The sequence below is a fragment of the Triturus cristatus genome, chromosome 8, assembly GCF_964204655.1.
Source record: "Triturus cristatus chromosome 8, aTriCri1.1, whole genome shotgun sequence".
In the NCBI taxonomy this organism is placed as follows: domain Eukaryota; kingdom Metazoa; phylum Chordata; class Amphibia; order Caudata; family Salamandridae; genus Triturus; species Triturus cristatus.
This window is the reverse complement of record NC_140591.1, coordinates 252,365,456-252,380,116: the sequence shown is the minus strand read 5'-3', so window position 1 is coordinate 252,380,116 and position 14,661 is coordinate 252,365,456. Positions and strand designations below refer to the sequence as shown.

Genomic DNA, 14,661 nt, shown 5'->3' with positions numbered 1-14,661 from the left:
ACTGTAACTTTTGCTGATTTAGGGCGCATGGTCCTGGGACTCCCGGGGGGGGGGGTTTTGGTGATGGGGGGCGATTTTAATTCTGTCGAATCCGGTAGAGCGGATCGTCACCCACCCAGGGATCTCCCTGGGGCGCAGGCCTGGCTGGGTGGGTTTATAGATACCCTCGGACTTATAGACTGCTGGAGATTACTGCACCCGGGACAGTCGCAATACACTTTCCACTCAGGGGCTCATGGAAGTCTATCGAGACTTGATTATGTCCTTATGCCAGCGGCCCAAGCTATGATGGTTAGGGAAGTAAGACATCTCGCCCGGGGTATTTCTGACCACTCCCCACTACTGTTGCACATGGAGGGCACCCCCGGGGCTGAGGGGAGGGTAGCGCAGATTAATCCTTGGTACCTGCGTAATCCTAAAATCCGGGCGGAACTGGTTAAGTCTCTCGAACATGTGGGGTCAGTATCATCTGCTGTCTCGTTGTGGGAAACCTTCAAAACGGTGCTCTGTGGGCAAGCCCTTTCCCTAATTTCCCACACCAAGAAAAGCAAGATTGAGGAGGTGGTTCGCCTTGAGAATGAAATAGCTGAGCTGGAAGGGGACCTGGAGCTGGGTGTTACGAATGATAAGTTGCACGTTCTCAGTCTCAAGCAGCTCGACTATAGAGCGTTGGTCACCGATGCTGCCAAGGTGATGAGTAGAGAGCAACAAGGGCGCTTATACGATGTGGGGGATAAGGCTGGAAAGTTGATTGCATGGTTGGACAAGAAAGAGAGAGCGAGTCGAGTGGTACCGGTCATTGAGAGAGCGGATGGCGCGCGTGTGACTGACCCTGTGGAAATTGTTGAATGTTTCGCAGATTATTTCCGCGAAGTATATTCTCCAGTCTCGGATCGCTCTGAGGATGACTCTCATCTACTGCTGAGAGATATTGCGTTGCCGTCTTTGTCGGAGGAGAATAGGATACTGATGGACGTGACGTTGTCGTCTGATGAGATTGCTTTGGCCACTCGCTCGGTCGCTTCCGGCAAGGCCATGGGTCCTAATGGCCTGTGGACACGCTGAGCGATCTGTATGCAGATGGCGACCTGCTCACGTTCGCCAACCTGGCTGAAGACACGACTCTCCCGGCGGGACAGTTCCTCCTACACGCCTCCCTCTTGCACACACTTACTGCTTCCTGGGGCGACATGGCAGCGGAGCCTCTGGTGCATACCTTCATACAATACCTACATGTAATGGGGAATGGCGCACACATTGTGCACTGGCTGGCACAGGCACTGCAGGCGCACTCGCAACCATCCACATTAACGCTAAGGGAACGCTGGGCGGCAGATAGGGGAAGAGACTGGACAGATAAGGAATGGGCGCTGATACTGGCCGGCCCGACCAAAGTCCCGCGCAATCCCCGATTTAAAATTATACAATACTACATACTGCAGCACGCATACCTCACGCCCGACAAAATTAACAGGTACTTTGCGCGGACAGATGCGACCTGCCAGCGATGCTTGCTGCCGGGAGCGGACCTCTTACACATGATTTGGCACTGCCCTGCTGTGCAGCCGTACTGGGACGACGTACTAACACTGCTCGCGCGCGGCGCTGACGGACAACTCCCGCGCACATGGGAAGCAAGCATACTAGGGCTCTATAGGCGCACAAAAGACAACAAAGTACAGGCACGCTTTTGGGACATGGGTCTTATAACGGCCAAACGCTTGCTCACCAAGCGTTGGAAGGCAACCGCCCCCCCACACATCCGACATTGGAGGGCCTCCTTTACCAATTGGGCGCAGGCGGAGAGCGCAGTGCTTCTTCGTGAGGAGACTGCAGGGCTCCGGAAGTTCCCCATCGCCCAGCTTTGGGATAACCTCCTCGCAGCGTTTCAGAGGGCCTGCCAGGACCGAGGGATAACTTGAATCTCTGGGGCTTATCACTCCCCTACTAGTGGGATGGCGGCAGCCCTAGGCCTATTGCCCTCTCGACGGCCCTCTTTCCCCCCCCCCCTGACCTGCGGCTCCCCGTGCACACTGTAAGGTCCCACTGTGCTCCGCTTGGCGGATGATGGCCCCCCTGCTCTATCGCAGACTGATCTCCTCCTCCCGCCTCTCCCCTTCCCCTTGACCCCACCTGAGTTTACGACCCTAACCTTGACACCCCCCTATTGCCACACATACATGGGGAGTAGTTTATATATAGGTTAAGTTCCCAGACCGAATCCTCATTTCACCACAGATAACAAACGATGGATGCGTCGCGCGGCACCCCCGGGGAGCTGCCCTCCCTAGCGCGCCCCCGCTTACAGATGACAATGTGATGTAGACACGCACTCCCTACCTGGGGCGGATACGCCTGGAGAGTGCGGCAAACTCTTGCCCTGGGCGCACTATGTGCCATGCCGGGTGTGCGCCGACACTTGGCGGCTGGGGAGGCGCGGCGCTGGAGGGACGGATGCGCACCGCGTAGCGCACTCATAACCATGGGCTACGAAGCTGCACACTAGACTCGCCGGGCCTACACGTTGTCATATATGTCGCAGTGAGCTATACCACAGCATCCTTGTCGCGCTTCAGCCTACACTATGAGCACGACGCTGACGCTAGGCTGCCCGGAGGCCTTTACATTTTGGGGTAATAGTGATGTCCTGTAAGACTCCAGATCAGGGCCTAGGTAGCCACCGACATAGCCGCGGAGTGGGCTGGACCACAGCGCCATCCTCTGTTGCTGACAACACACATCAGGAACACCACAAAACTACACCGGAAAAAGGAAAAAACCCCATGTATCTGTTGTTTTGACAATGTACGCATCTCATTCCTGTACACATGTTAACCTGCACAACGCCGCTGGACCTCCGGGTTGCCGGCTGAATGGCTGTGTCCCACCATCAGGAAACGTGCGCTTTGTTTAACTGATTCGCCGCCTGGACGGTGACTGTACATTGTAAGATGAAGCAACTGCAAATAATAAAGGTTTTTTCAACAAAAAAAAAAAAATGGGTCCTAATGGCCTTCCCATCGAACTGTATAAACTGCGTCCGGACAAGATAGCGCCTCATCTACGTGCAATGTTCCTTGAAGCACGAGAAGTGGGCTCCCTCCCCTATGATCAGCGTCTTGCCACAATAGTCGTGATTCACAAGAAGGGGAAGCCGCGGGATCGATGTATCTCTTATAGACCTATCTCACTGTTGAATGCTGAGCCCAAAATTCTAGCTAAGGTTTTAGCTAATCGTCTGATTAGGGTTGTTGGCGACTTGATCCATCCGGATCAGTCTGGTTTCATACCTCACCGTAACACGGCTCTGAACCTGAGGCGTCTCCATGGAGTACTCGCCAGAGCGGCGCACATACGTGAGCCGGCCATTTTGGCGTCTCTGGATGCAACAATGGCGTTTGACACTCTCGAATGGCCGTATCATTGGGCGGCACTCGCGAAATTTGGTTTTGGCCCCGGGTTTATCGGTTGTGTGAAGTTGTTGTATGATGAACCATTGGCTCAGGTGGTAGTGAATGGCAGAGTGTCGACACCCTTTGTGTTGGGAAGAGGCACGCGGCAGGGTTGTCCATTGTCGCCTCTTCTCTTCGCACTTGCCTTGGAGCCTCTGGCTGCCTGGCTCCGATGGGAGCCCTCATTGCGGGGCATTCGATGGACGCCTGAATTTGAGGACCGCGTCTCTCTTTATGCGGATGACATTCTCCTGTACCTCACATCTCCCCGGCAGTCTTTACTTGTATTAGTCGATGTTCTAAACTCATTTGGTCGTAACTCCGGCTTGGTCATTAACTGGACTAAGTCATGCGTCTACGTTCTCTCGGGTGATGCTCCTCTCCTCCCGCGTGGCTGCCCTATCCAGATTTCGCAATCGGGGTTTAAATATTTGGGAGCCTTCATAACATTAGACCCTGTGGCCCGTTATGAGCGGAACTTGCTCCCCCCACATCAGCGACTAAAGGCCGATGTTTTGGGTTGGTCGACGGCTTCCGCTTTCGCCGCTCGGACGGGCGGCGTTGTTTAAAATGATGTCACTACCAAGATTCCTGTATGCACTACAAAACACGCTTGACGTTATACCGGCTCGCTATTTTCGTGAGGTTGAGAGTTTGCAGAGGCAATTGTTCTGGGACGGGCGATCGCGAATCGCTCTCACAAAATTAACACTCCCTTGGTATGATGGGGTATTGCACTCCCCGATATCAAGCGATATTATTGGGTGTCCCAACTGGCGGCGGTGAATCATGGGATGTACGGACCGGCCCTGAACCCTGCGTTTGCGATGGACAAAATGTTATTGCCCGGTGGGGATTACAATAAGGCACTTTATTCGAAGTCTCCCGGTGTGCAGTTGACAGGCCCAACAAAGATAGCTGTACATGTGTGGCATGCTGCGAATGCTGCGATGGGATGGAAGGACCGCCTGATTCGAGCGACCCCGCTGTATGCTTCAGAAAGGCTGGGCTGTTTGTGGAAAACAAAAGGATTTGAGAAATGGGATATGATCGGCATATGTAAGGTGAGTGATTTTTGGGTGAAAGGGAAGTTTAAAACGTTTGACATGCTGAAAGTGGAATATAAGCTGAACGATAGGGAGTACTCAGGTCCGCCATGCGTTGTGTTCGGTTTTTCCTGATGCTACTGCTATCCCGGAATATTCCCCATTGGAGGACAGGGTGCTAGATGGCTACGTGCCTGATAGCACAATCTCCTTGATTTATAAAAAGCTTATAAACGACCGGGCGGATCTGTTGACCCACCTGAGGGAGGTCTGGGTAGCTGATGGGTTGGTATTGGACGATAAGGACTGGGTATCGGTGGTGGCCTCCCCGAGGGAGGTGGCGATTCCGGCTCGCCTTCGGCTCGTACAATTGAAGATACTCCATAGAGTGTTTGTCACTGGACCCCGCCTCATGCGCATGGGTCTTTCCGTGGATGGTCTGTGTAAGCGTGGCTGTGGTTTGCTGGGTACTTTCCTTCACGTCATATGGGAATGTCCTGAGGTGGCTCGCTTTTGGAATCGGGTGCATGCGGTAATGGAAGAGGTCACACACGTCGCTCTGTTACCAGAAGCTAGAAGGTGTTTGCTGAACGTGTGGGAGCCAAATGATTATGATGTGACGCAGACGCAGTGGGAGACTTTGGGGAATATGGTGGCTAAACGCGACATCGCACAGTTATGGGGTTCTCAGAGGTCACCCACGATCTCGGTATAAAAGGAGAATATGGACTGGTGCATGTTTAGAGAAAAGACGGTGTATGTGGCGAGAGGCAAGCCCAGGAAATGGTCTAAGGTGTGGGGTCCGTGGAATTCTTATCGCGGAGACATCTGCGCCCCTCCTCTGGCGATAGTATTGGATGTTCCTTTGTCCCCCAAGCTGTACATTCCTAATTTGCTATGTCATGATTATGCTACAGTTTGACTTTTTCTCCACTCCCGGGGCCCCCCCCCCTCCTCTGTCGCAGACCATTTATGCTTACTATGTGATGGGGACTTCCCTAACCTGGGGAGCACGTACTGATGCTTATAATTCTTATTGCCTTGTTTGTGTGAAATGTTTATAAGTTTTAAATTAAAAGCTGAAACTGTCTTTATACTGGTATTTGGATACATACTGCTGCCTTTACTCAGAGTGCGGACGGACTAACGGGATCTTTTGATTGACATGTCTGTATAACGATGAACTAACTCTTCTCGTACTACTTAGCGGCCGGCCCAAGTGGTTGTAGGACCATGTCTGTAACTCTTTGAAGTCAAATAAAGGTTTCTTTTTAAAAAAAAAAAAAACAATGCTTTTCCTATGGAAACTAGGTTGTAACTATAACTACCTACTGGCGACCGCCAGTAGGTTATATATATATATATATATATATATATATATCCAAACGAAACTCCTCCAAGCAGAAGAATATATATATATATCATTAGATGATATTGTGGCCAAGAAAGTTTTCACACACTGTAAGTCCCACAATCCATCTGGGACAGAAACCTCACCTGATTGGCACATTGGAGGGCAGAAATAGCAACAGCTGCGTGATACTGAAATGTGGCTGTGATACACCAGGAAGAAGGACGTTCCACCCGAAACTTGTTGTGAATTACACAGCATATTTGGATTTATTGACTCAGCCTGTATCCTGTTCTTCCCAGAATAAAGGTTTGCCACAGACCGGCGCTGACTCGAGTGCGCTCTTGTGCACAGGGCACCTGTTTTTGAGATATATATATATATATATATATATATATATATTGTATCCCAAAGAGCCTTTGGGCAGCGAGAGAGCACTCTACAGCCTTCCCACCATCCGGTTTTAATTTGCAGACTGCCTTTCATATCCATCCCTCTTCTGTTTTGCCAACGCGTTTCAAGACACTGGGTCTCTTCTTCCAGGGCTATTAAAAGACACATCTGACAGCGAGCATTGATGCCATTCACCTTTTATTCATTTTTCGTTTTTGAACCGCCCCCAGTGGGCATATGCTGAGTGCAAGATTTTTCGTTTTTGAGCCGCCCCCAGTGGGCGTATGCTAGGTGCAAGCATTATGGGACATGTAGTCTTCAGTGCGCGCAACATTAATCCTTTAGTAAGTTCAAATGTGCATTTTCATTTTCATGTCTGTATTTATACCTTCGTAGGTGACGGACATGAAGGCAGGCTTAGTGTGCAAGGGACGCTGTGCTACCGGTCCTGAACAATCCGGGACCTCGGCCTCTTCAACCGGTAATTTGAATTCCTCACCGGTTGATGATGGTGCTCATCTCCGCGGCCGGACCGCCGCGTAATATTGTTCAGGACGGGTAGCACAGCGTCCCTTGCACACTAAGCCTGCCTTCATGTCCGTCACCTACAAAGGTATAAATACAGACATGAAAATGAAAATGCACATTTGAACTTACTAAAGGATTAATGTTGCGCGCACTGAAGACTACATGTCCCATAATGCTTGCACCTAGCATACGCCCACTGGGGGCAGCTCAAAAACGAAAAATCTTGCACTCAGCATACGCCCACTGGGGGGGGTTAAAAAACGAAAAATGAATAAAAGGTGAATGGCATCAATGCTCGCTGTCAGATGTGTCTTTTAATAGCCCTGGAAGAAGAGACCCAGTGTCTTGAAACGCGTTGGCAAAACAGAAGATGGATGGATATGAAAGGCAGTCTGCAAATTAAAACCGGATGGTGGGAAGGCTGTAGAGTGCTCTCTCGCTGCGCAAAGGCTCTTTGGGATACAATATTACGCTGCGGTCCAGGCGCGGAGATGAGCCCCATCATCAACCGGTGAGGAATTCAAATTACCGGTTGAAGAGGCCGAGGTCCCGGATTGTTCAGGACCGGTAGCACAGCGTCCCTTGCACACTAAGCCTGCCTTCATGTCCGTCACCTACGAAGGTATAAATACAGACATGAAAATGAAAATGCACATTTGAACTTACTAAAGGATTAATGTTGCGCGCACTGAAGACTACATGTCCCATAATGCTTGCACCTAGCATACGCCCACTGGGGGCGGCTCAAAAACGAAAAATCTTGCACTCAGCATACGCCCACTGGGGGCGGTTCAAAAACGAAAAATGAATAAAAGGTGAATGGCATCAATGCTCGCTGTCAGATGTGTCTTTTAATAGCCCTGGAAGAAGAGACCCAGTGTCTTGAAACGCGTTGGCAAAACAGAAGATGGATGGATATGAAAGGCAGTCTGCAAATTAAAACCGGATGGTGGGAAGGCTGTAGAGTGCTCTCTCGCTGCGCAAGGCTCTTTGGGATACAATATATATATATATATATATATTCACTGAAAAAACCATAGGTTTCACACATGTTATAGTTAGCGGAAATTTTACTGATAATAAACCAATGAAATTCCCCCGTTATAGTTAGTGCAGGCAACTATAACTCACGCGACCGCAATCCTCTGCTGATGCTAATACTGTATTTAGACACTTATTTGCCCATGTCTTCTTCCATAAATTTTTAGCTATACATATATTACAAATATTTTTTTTTCATAAAGACATATGTCATCAGCAGAAGATTGCAGTCGCGTGAGTTATAGTTGCCTGCACTAACTATAACGGGGGAATTTCATTGGTTTTTTATCAGTAAAATTTCCGCTAACTATAACATGTGTGAAACCTATGGTTTTTTCAGTGAATTTGCAAGGTTTTTTAAATGCTAATTCCTAACTATAACGTGTGTGAAACCTATGATTTTTTCAGTGAATTTGTACGGTTTTTTAAATGCTAAGTTACTTTACGCCATTCGTGGCGTGCGCGCCCACTTAACGCAGTTCGTTCCGTGCGCGCACGGTGCGCTTCGCGCACCGTGCGCGCACAGTGAGCACGCGGTGCGCTTTGCGCACCGCGTGCCCACTTTACGCAGTTAGTGCCGTGCCCACGTTACGCTAGATGGGCCATGTACGCACGATGCGCTTCGCGCACCGTGCGCACATGGAGGACATATGATGCGCTTCGTTGTGAAAGGTAATATTTTAATTTTTCACATCAGTGATATGCTATGCACAAATGGTGCCCTTCGGGCACCATTTGCACATGGGGTGGGGAGAGTATGGATAATTTTTTTTTTAATAAATTTTTACCGTACGCGTACGTACGGTAAAAATATATATATATATTTATGTATATAGAGACATATAAGTGTGAAAAAATTAAAAGCATGGGGAAAAGCATGAAGAGCTTGCCCCAGGTAAAAAGAGACTCCACAAGAGGTACCAACAGCACCGGTGTGAAGCAGCGCGGAACACAACTATGTCAAGATACCTAAAAAGCGAGAGCATCCCCTCAACGGGAAAGGAACCCTGGCCTCCCGTGAGACAGGCGGAGACACTGATCACTACACTTATGAGGAATGAGTGAGAAATACACAGACATAGGTCTGACAGAAAAGGAAAGCAATATCGCCTTTAGAGTTGACTGAGAACCCACAATCAGTGAAACACCTGGAGTGGAACACATAACCTTTGGAGTAAGAGTGCTCACCACTAGGCCACAGAGGGTCAGAAAACAGCAGCGAAGACCAGGAGCAGAAGCACCTAAACCTTTGCGTGGCAATTAGCAAAGGAACCGGAGTCCCGGCCAGGGCAGTGCAGATGGAAATAGAAAATAAGGCAACACACAGCAGAGACGTAGCTAGCGGACACTCCACTGCCTATAGGCAAAAAACCCACAGGGCCTGAGCCATGAGAAAAGACGTAAGCGCTTCCTCACACCAGGAATGGGCTAGAATAGAACGCAGTCAACACCGGGTCACAAGGAACATCACCGGCACCCTGTGACAGCGAACATATGCTGTGTGTATACACATTTGAATCCACACAGAACATGGAAGAAACTGTTATGGAACGGAACAGAAAAACATGCCCCCAAGGAACATGTGCCAACAGGCAGAAGGAGCACAGCAAAGACAAAAGAACACGCAGTGGAGACCCAGGCGGGCAGAAACCCAAACAACACTTCGGAAAGTGTGCCTCCACAGAGGCAGGAGAGAGCCACAGACCAACCGTAGACGACAACCCAGAAGCCCCAGGAGAGAGCCACACCAACCCCATGGGTAGAGCGGGACGAATCAGGAGACCCGCAGTATACACAGAAAATAAATATTCCGAAGAAGGCTTCGCGGGAGCCTTCAAACCCCCCGTGCAAGGAAGAGCAGCTATGCAATAGCCAATGAGTACCCCACATGGAGCATGGCACATCCCTATAAAAGCAAGGGATACCTCTTGAGACGTGATCATAGGCAGAGGACTCAAAAAGAAATGCAGAAACACCTGGCCAGCTGTAGCAAAAAAGGACAAAGATGGGGAAAGAGCCGCACAGTCCGTCTGGGCAATACCATCTAGAACCCAGAGACGAAGCACCAGAAAAAGCAGGGACAATACGGCAACTAAAAGCCAAAGTCCACAAGAAGGTCTAGAAACCATGTAACTGATGGAAACTCAGACATGAGATGTTGAACCGCTGAGTCAGCATGTCTATCGAACAGAGTGAGACCATCAAAGGGCAAATCCCTAAGATGTTCCTGGACATTAGCAGGAAAACAGCTATCGCGCAGCCAGGCATGGCGACGCAGAGCAACTGACCGGGCCATAGCTCTACTCACCGAATCAGTGGTGTCAATGTCCGACTGAATGGAAAATTGGGCCATTTCCCGGCCATCATGAATCAACCGATCCAGGTCAGTCACAGGACCCTTCGGAAGAGAGGGAAGGAGGCGCTCGACAGAGTCCCAAAGGGCAGAAGTAGCCCGTGCAAACACGCAAGACGTGTTCAGGGATCTAGGGCCTGCACTGGTGGACGCAAATACATGGCGGCCACACAACTCCAACCAGCGTGACTTCCAAGTGTGAGGGAGTAACGAATGAGGGGCAGAAGGCAGCAAGACTGAAGCTGCTTGAATTACCAACCCTTGAGCCCTAGGATGGAGGGACAAACAGACAGGGTCATCTGGAGCAGGGCGATGTCGATGTGCAATAACACGATCCACCGGGTCCCCCGAAGAGGGCTTTGCCCAAGTCCCCAGAAGAGTGTCGTACAATGACTCACCAAATGGCAGCAAGGGCTCCACTTCCACTGTGCCCTGGTAGACCAAATCCAGCAAGGGATCAGAGGGCAGAGAGGCTTAGGGTGGCTGCAGTTGTAGAATGTCCGTAGCCCTGCGAACCGCTCCCCCAAAAGCCGCACTAGCCACCGTGGCAATCCGAGGTGGCAACAACAGGTCATCCGTAGGGGACGGCATGAGACTAAGCCAGCCACCAAAACGTGGAGGCTCTACAGCTCGAGGACATCCAAGGCCCTGCCAGTGCATTGGCTACTGCCCAGAAGGACAGCGAAACAACCCTGGGGGTGGCGAACCCACAGGGGCCTCCTCAGTTTTGGCCTCCACATCCTCCACCAATCAATGAACCGTCGGGGATGGAACCGGAGTCAAGACGACGTCGTCTCGACGTCGATGATCCCCGAAGCAGCCTTGTTCGTCTGGCGTCGGCGCGACTTCCACAGAGATGGATACCTGCAGAGAGAAACTGAGTCAACTCGGAGTCGAGAACTGCACTGCAGCCTCAGCCGGCATCGGCACAGGGCTGTGCGGAGACGGCATGGAAGGCTTGGATGTGCGAGTAGGATGCCCCTCCGGGCCGTGTCCCGATGTCGCAGCGACTCCAGAACCGGAGTCAGGGTGCTCGACCGGCACCAAGGGCAAACCCGCCGGCGAAATCCTGATCTGAGCCCCTACCCCATCTCTGTGGGGCCCGAAGGCACGCTAGCGAGAGGGGGTGTCCCAAAGACAGCTAGTAAGGCCCGAAAATAGGCCTCCATCAGGGCCCTAGTCACCCCAGCCCCAGGAAATGGCAGGTAAGTGGGGGTCGACTCCTGAGGGGATGTGTCCAGTGGAGACCGGAAGCAGCGGGCTCCGCCATCGCATGAGGTCAGCGACCTCCGTGACTTCTTTTTCTTGTGCTTACCTGCGACAGGAGAGCGACGTCCGCTGGAACGACTCCGCGACCTGTCCCGAACCAACCCCCCAGCACGAGAAGGAGACTGGCGGTGTGAGGACTCCGGACAGGGCATCCGGGTGGACAGCAGCTTCATGCGACGTCCCCGTAGGGACTTCGGCTTCAGCCATCGGCAGGCGTCGTACTCCTCGCAGTTGTGATGCTCTCCCAAGCACCACATACAGATTACGTGTGGCTCAGTCACTGACATCTGCCGCGTACAGGATTCACACGCCTTGAAGCCCGAAGGCATCACACCCTGTTCCCGGATGCCAAAGGCGGCGAGAAGGCCTTAAAACCAAAAACAGGCCAGAGATAACCGCTTCTCCGGATCCACGTTGGGACGCGGAAAAGAAGGAAAACTGACGTCAGCACGCCGGCAGGGACTTGTATGGCTCCACTGACATCATATTCGTGGACGACGTTAGGATGGAGCCAAGCAATGCCGCCTCCTGGCGCGCAGAGGTACTGCTGAAGATTTTTTCTGGATCCAGTCAGACGCCTGGGGATATTCTAAGTTAAGGAATTTGCAGCTAGATGTCTCTATCAGATTAACCTACCTTTAAGCCCCTAGTACATGGTATTAAGTGTAGCCAGGGTCTGTAAGTTGAATGTCACTAATGGACTGCCACAGACATTGTGCCACCACTAGAATGACACAAGATGCATAATATTTAAAATAAGGATACGTACAAGTTAATGTTAAGCATGTCCTCCTTACACTGACACTTCACTTAAAGCTATTTTCACTGTAGAAAGGTTGCTTGTTCCAAAGGAAAGCACTGGGATACTTTATAAAAGTGAATAAGGTTATCTCCACTCATGAACCACATAAAAAGCTCATTATTGGACTTCATAAAATATTTATTACATATCCACTTGTAATACATATTTTACAAAAGGTACTTTTAAAAAGTTACCTTCAGCCTGCCTAAAGCTTCTAGAAGCCCATTTGCCTTGTTTGTGGGGACAAGTTGACTTTCCCCTGACAGGATTGCCTGGCCCTTGAATATCTTTAAAGGATGCCTACCCTATCGCTGGCAGATGTAGCTCACACCTGGGCCTGCCTCCCTTTGTCTAACTAGCCAGCTAGGCACCAGTCTCAGAGGGAGAGAAGCTGCACCAGAACCAGTTTCGAGTGACCATGGAGTGGAATTGCTTATTTCACTGGTCACACATCTAGGGTGGGCACAGGTGCTCTGCACAGGGGAAAAAAGGTTCTGCCATGTTGGAACTAGGTAGAGAGGGGCACTCTGATATTGTTCTCAGTAGGGCACACAGGAACTGCTGCAAAAGTGGGTAGGGTTACCAGTGTTAACTGTTTCCCTATTGGTCATGGAGGGGCCAAGAGCCATCCCCACATTCAGGCTACTACCAGGCATAAATCTGGCACCCCTGGGCACCCTCTACAGAATGGAAATGAACCTGTGAAAGACAGAAGAAAGACGTCACCTGATGTTGTGACCTGTGTGGAGAACCTTAAGGGCTATACCTGTTCTCATTTGTACCCAGGACTAAGAAGTGAACTCTAAGGGTCAGTTGACTGGCCTTCTTTTAAGCTACAGGAAAAGAAAAGCTACATGAAGCCACTTTCCTGGAAGACCCCTGCTAACCAGTTCCGAGTGGAATTGCCCTGCACTCACCTAGTGGCTTCTGTTGGTGTGCGTCCTGACCCTAAACTACTGTTCCTGGAGGTCCTGGAACCCTTGGTTACATAAGAGTGTACTCCGCCTGCCTAACCTTAAAATCTGGTACTTAGAAAATTTTGCAAGACTTTTTACCTGAAGAGCCGATAGAATACTTGGACAAACCTACTAAGTCAATCCAATAAAAGTGCTCTGCCACTAAATCAAACATTCAGGTTGCTCCCACCCAGAGATTTTTTGCATCAGCAAATCCATTTCAGTGGGATGTCACAGAGAAGGTATCCTGCCTCACGGAGCCCTGTTCGGCTACAGCTTTCAGCCTTGCCCCGTTTGAGGAATCCAAGCTCCAAGAAAGTGACTATGTCCAAAGGTAGAAATCGTCACTTGGCGATGGTGCTAAAAGTATTCCAGCCAGCGAGAGACCTTCCTTTAGTGCAAATTTTGAATTACTTCCACTTTGAGTTGTACCGCCAAAAGTGGACAGCTTCACCTGGATTTCATCCAAGACCTATCCCGCTGCGTAGAACTCATCTCGGCCACAGACTGTTGCCTTGCACAGCTAAGAATTTTTGACTTCCACTTCAGAGACTAGTCAGAAGTTAAAACATCCAACCTGGACAAACCTGATCTCTGTATCCAACCCGCACTTCATCACGGTCAGCCTTAACTCGTGTCTAGGTACCAGTCAAGTACAAACAGATGACAGTGGTTGACATTTAACAATGTTCAGTGCTATTTTTATTTAAAAGTTTAAAAATTCATATCTTTGGTTCCCCTAAGTGGATTTTTATTTTTATTATGTCAATTTGATCAATAAAATATTCTCTCTTTTTATAAACTGGAGTGGTATTTTTATTGTGTTGTGTTTTGGTCTAATAAACGGTTTTGGTACTTTAGACATTTCTTAAGTTAAGTCTGTCTACTCTGTACCACAGCTACCAGGAGTTGAGCTCGGGTTTAACTTACTGAAACCTGTACTGTACCTAAGAAGAATAGTGACATTATCACCTGTGGTGGACTGCCAACCCCCAACTAATAATCCAGTTTCTCTTACACACACCAGATCTTTTATAGTCTGTCATTCCTGTGAAACCATACTAATCACCAAAGGGTGTTTCATCTGCTAGATTCTTTATCATACAGTGTACGTCTATGAAACTGCTATGTTTGAGGTGGCCTTCTCACTCCTACCCTTACCTTTCTTTCAACACATTAACATGTTGATGGTGGGTTTCTCATTAGTCTTTCTAAACTATTTTAACCATCTAATCTTTTGCACTTTGACTCTGATTCCAGCTCATCAACTGCATTCCACGTTCTCCTGACGGAGGCTTTCATAGAATGATACAATGTTGTTTCTCTCATATCTATATATAAATGCACTCAACAATTACTTGTGTGTTTTAATATATGTATGTATGTTTCTGGGGGTAATTTGATTGTGAGTTGCAACATTCAGATAAATTCACACAGAGGGTCAAATTGCATTTTCCAGTGAAAGTAAAC

General features: G+C 49.6%; 1 protein-coding gene across 1 annotated transcript in view; it reads right to left on the bottom strand.

Annotated features, from left to right (window-relative positions):
• DYNC2H1 (dynein cytoplasmic 2 heavy chain 1) overlaps positions 1-14,661 on the bottom strand; it is a 1,714,832-nt gene that overhangs the window by 1,231,024 nt on the left and 469,147 nt on the right. The window lies entirely within an intron of this gene.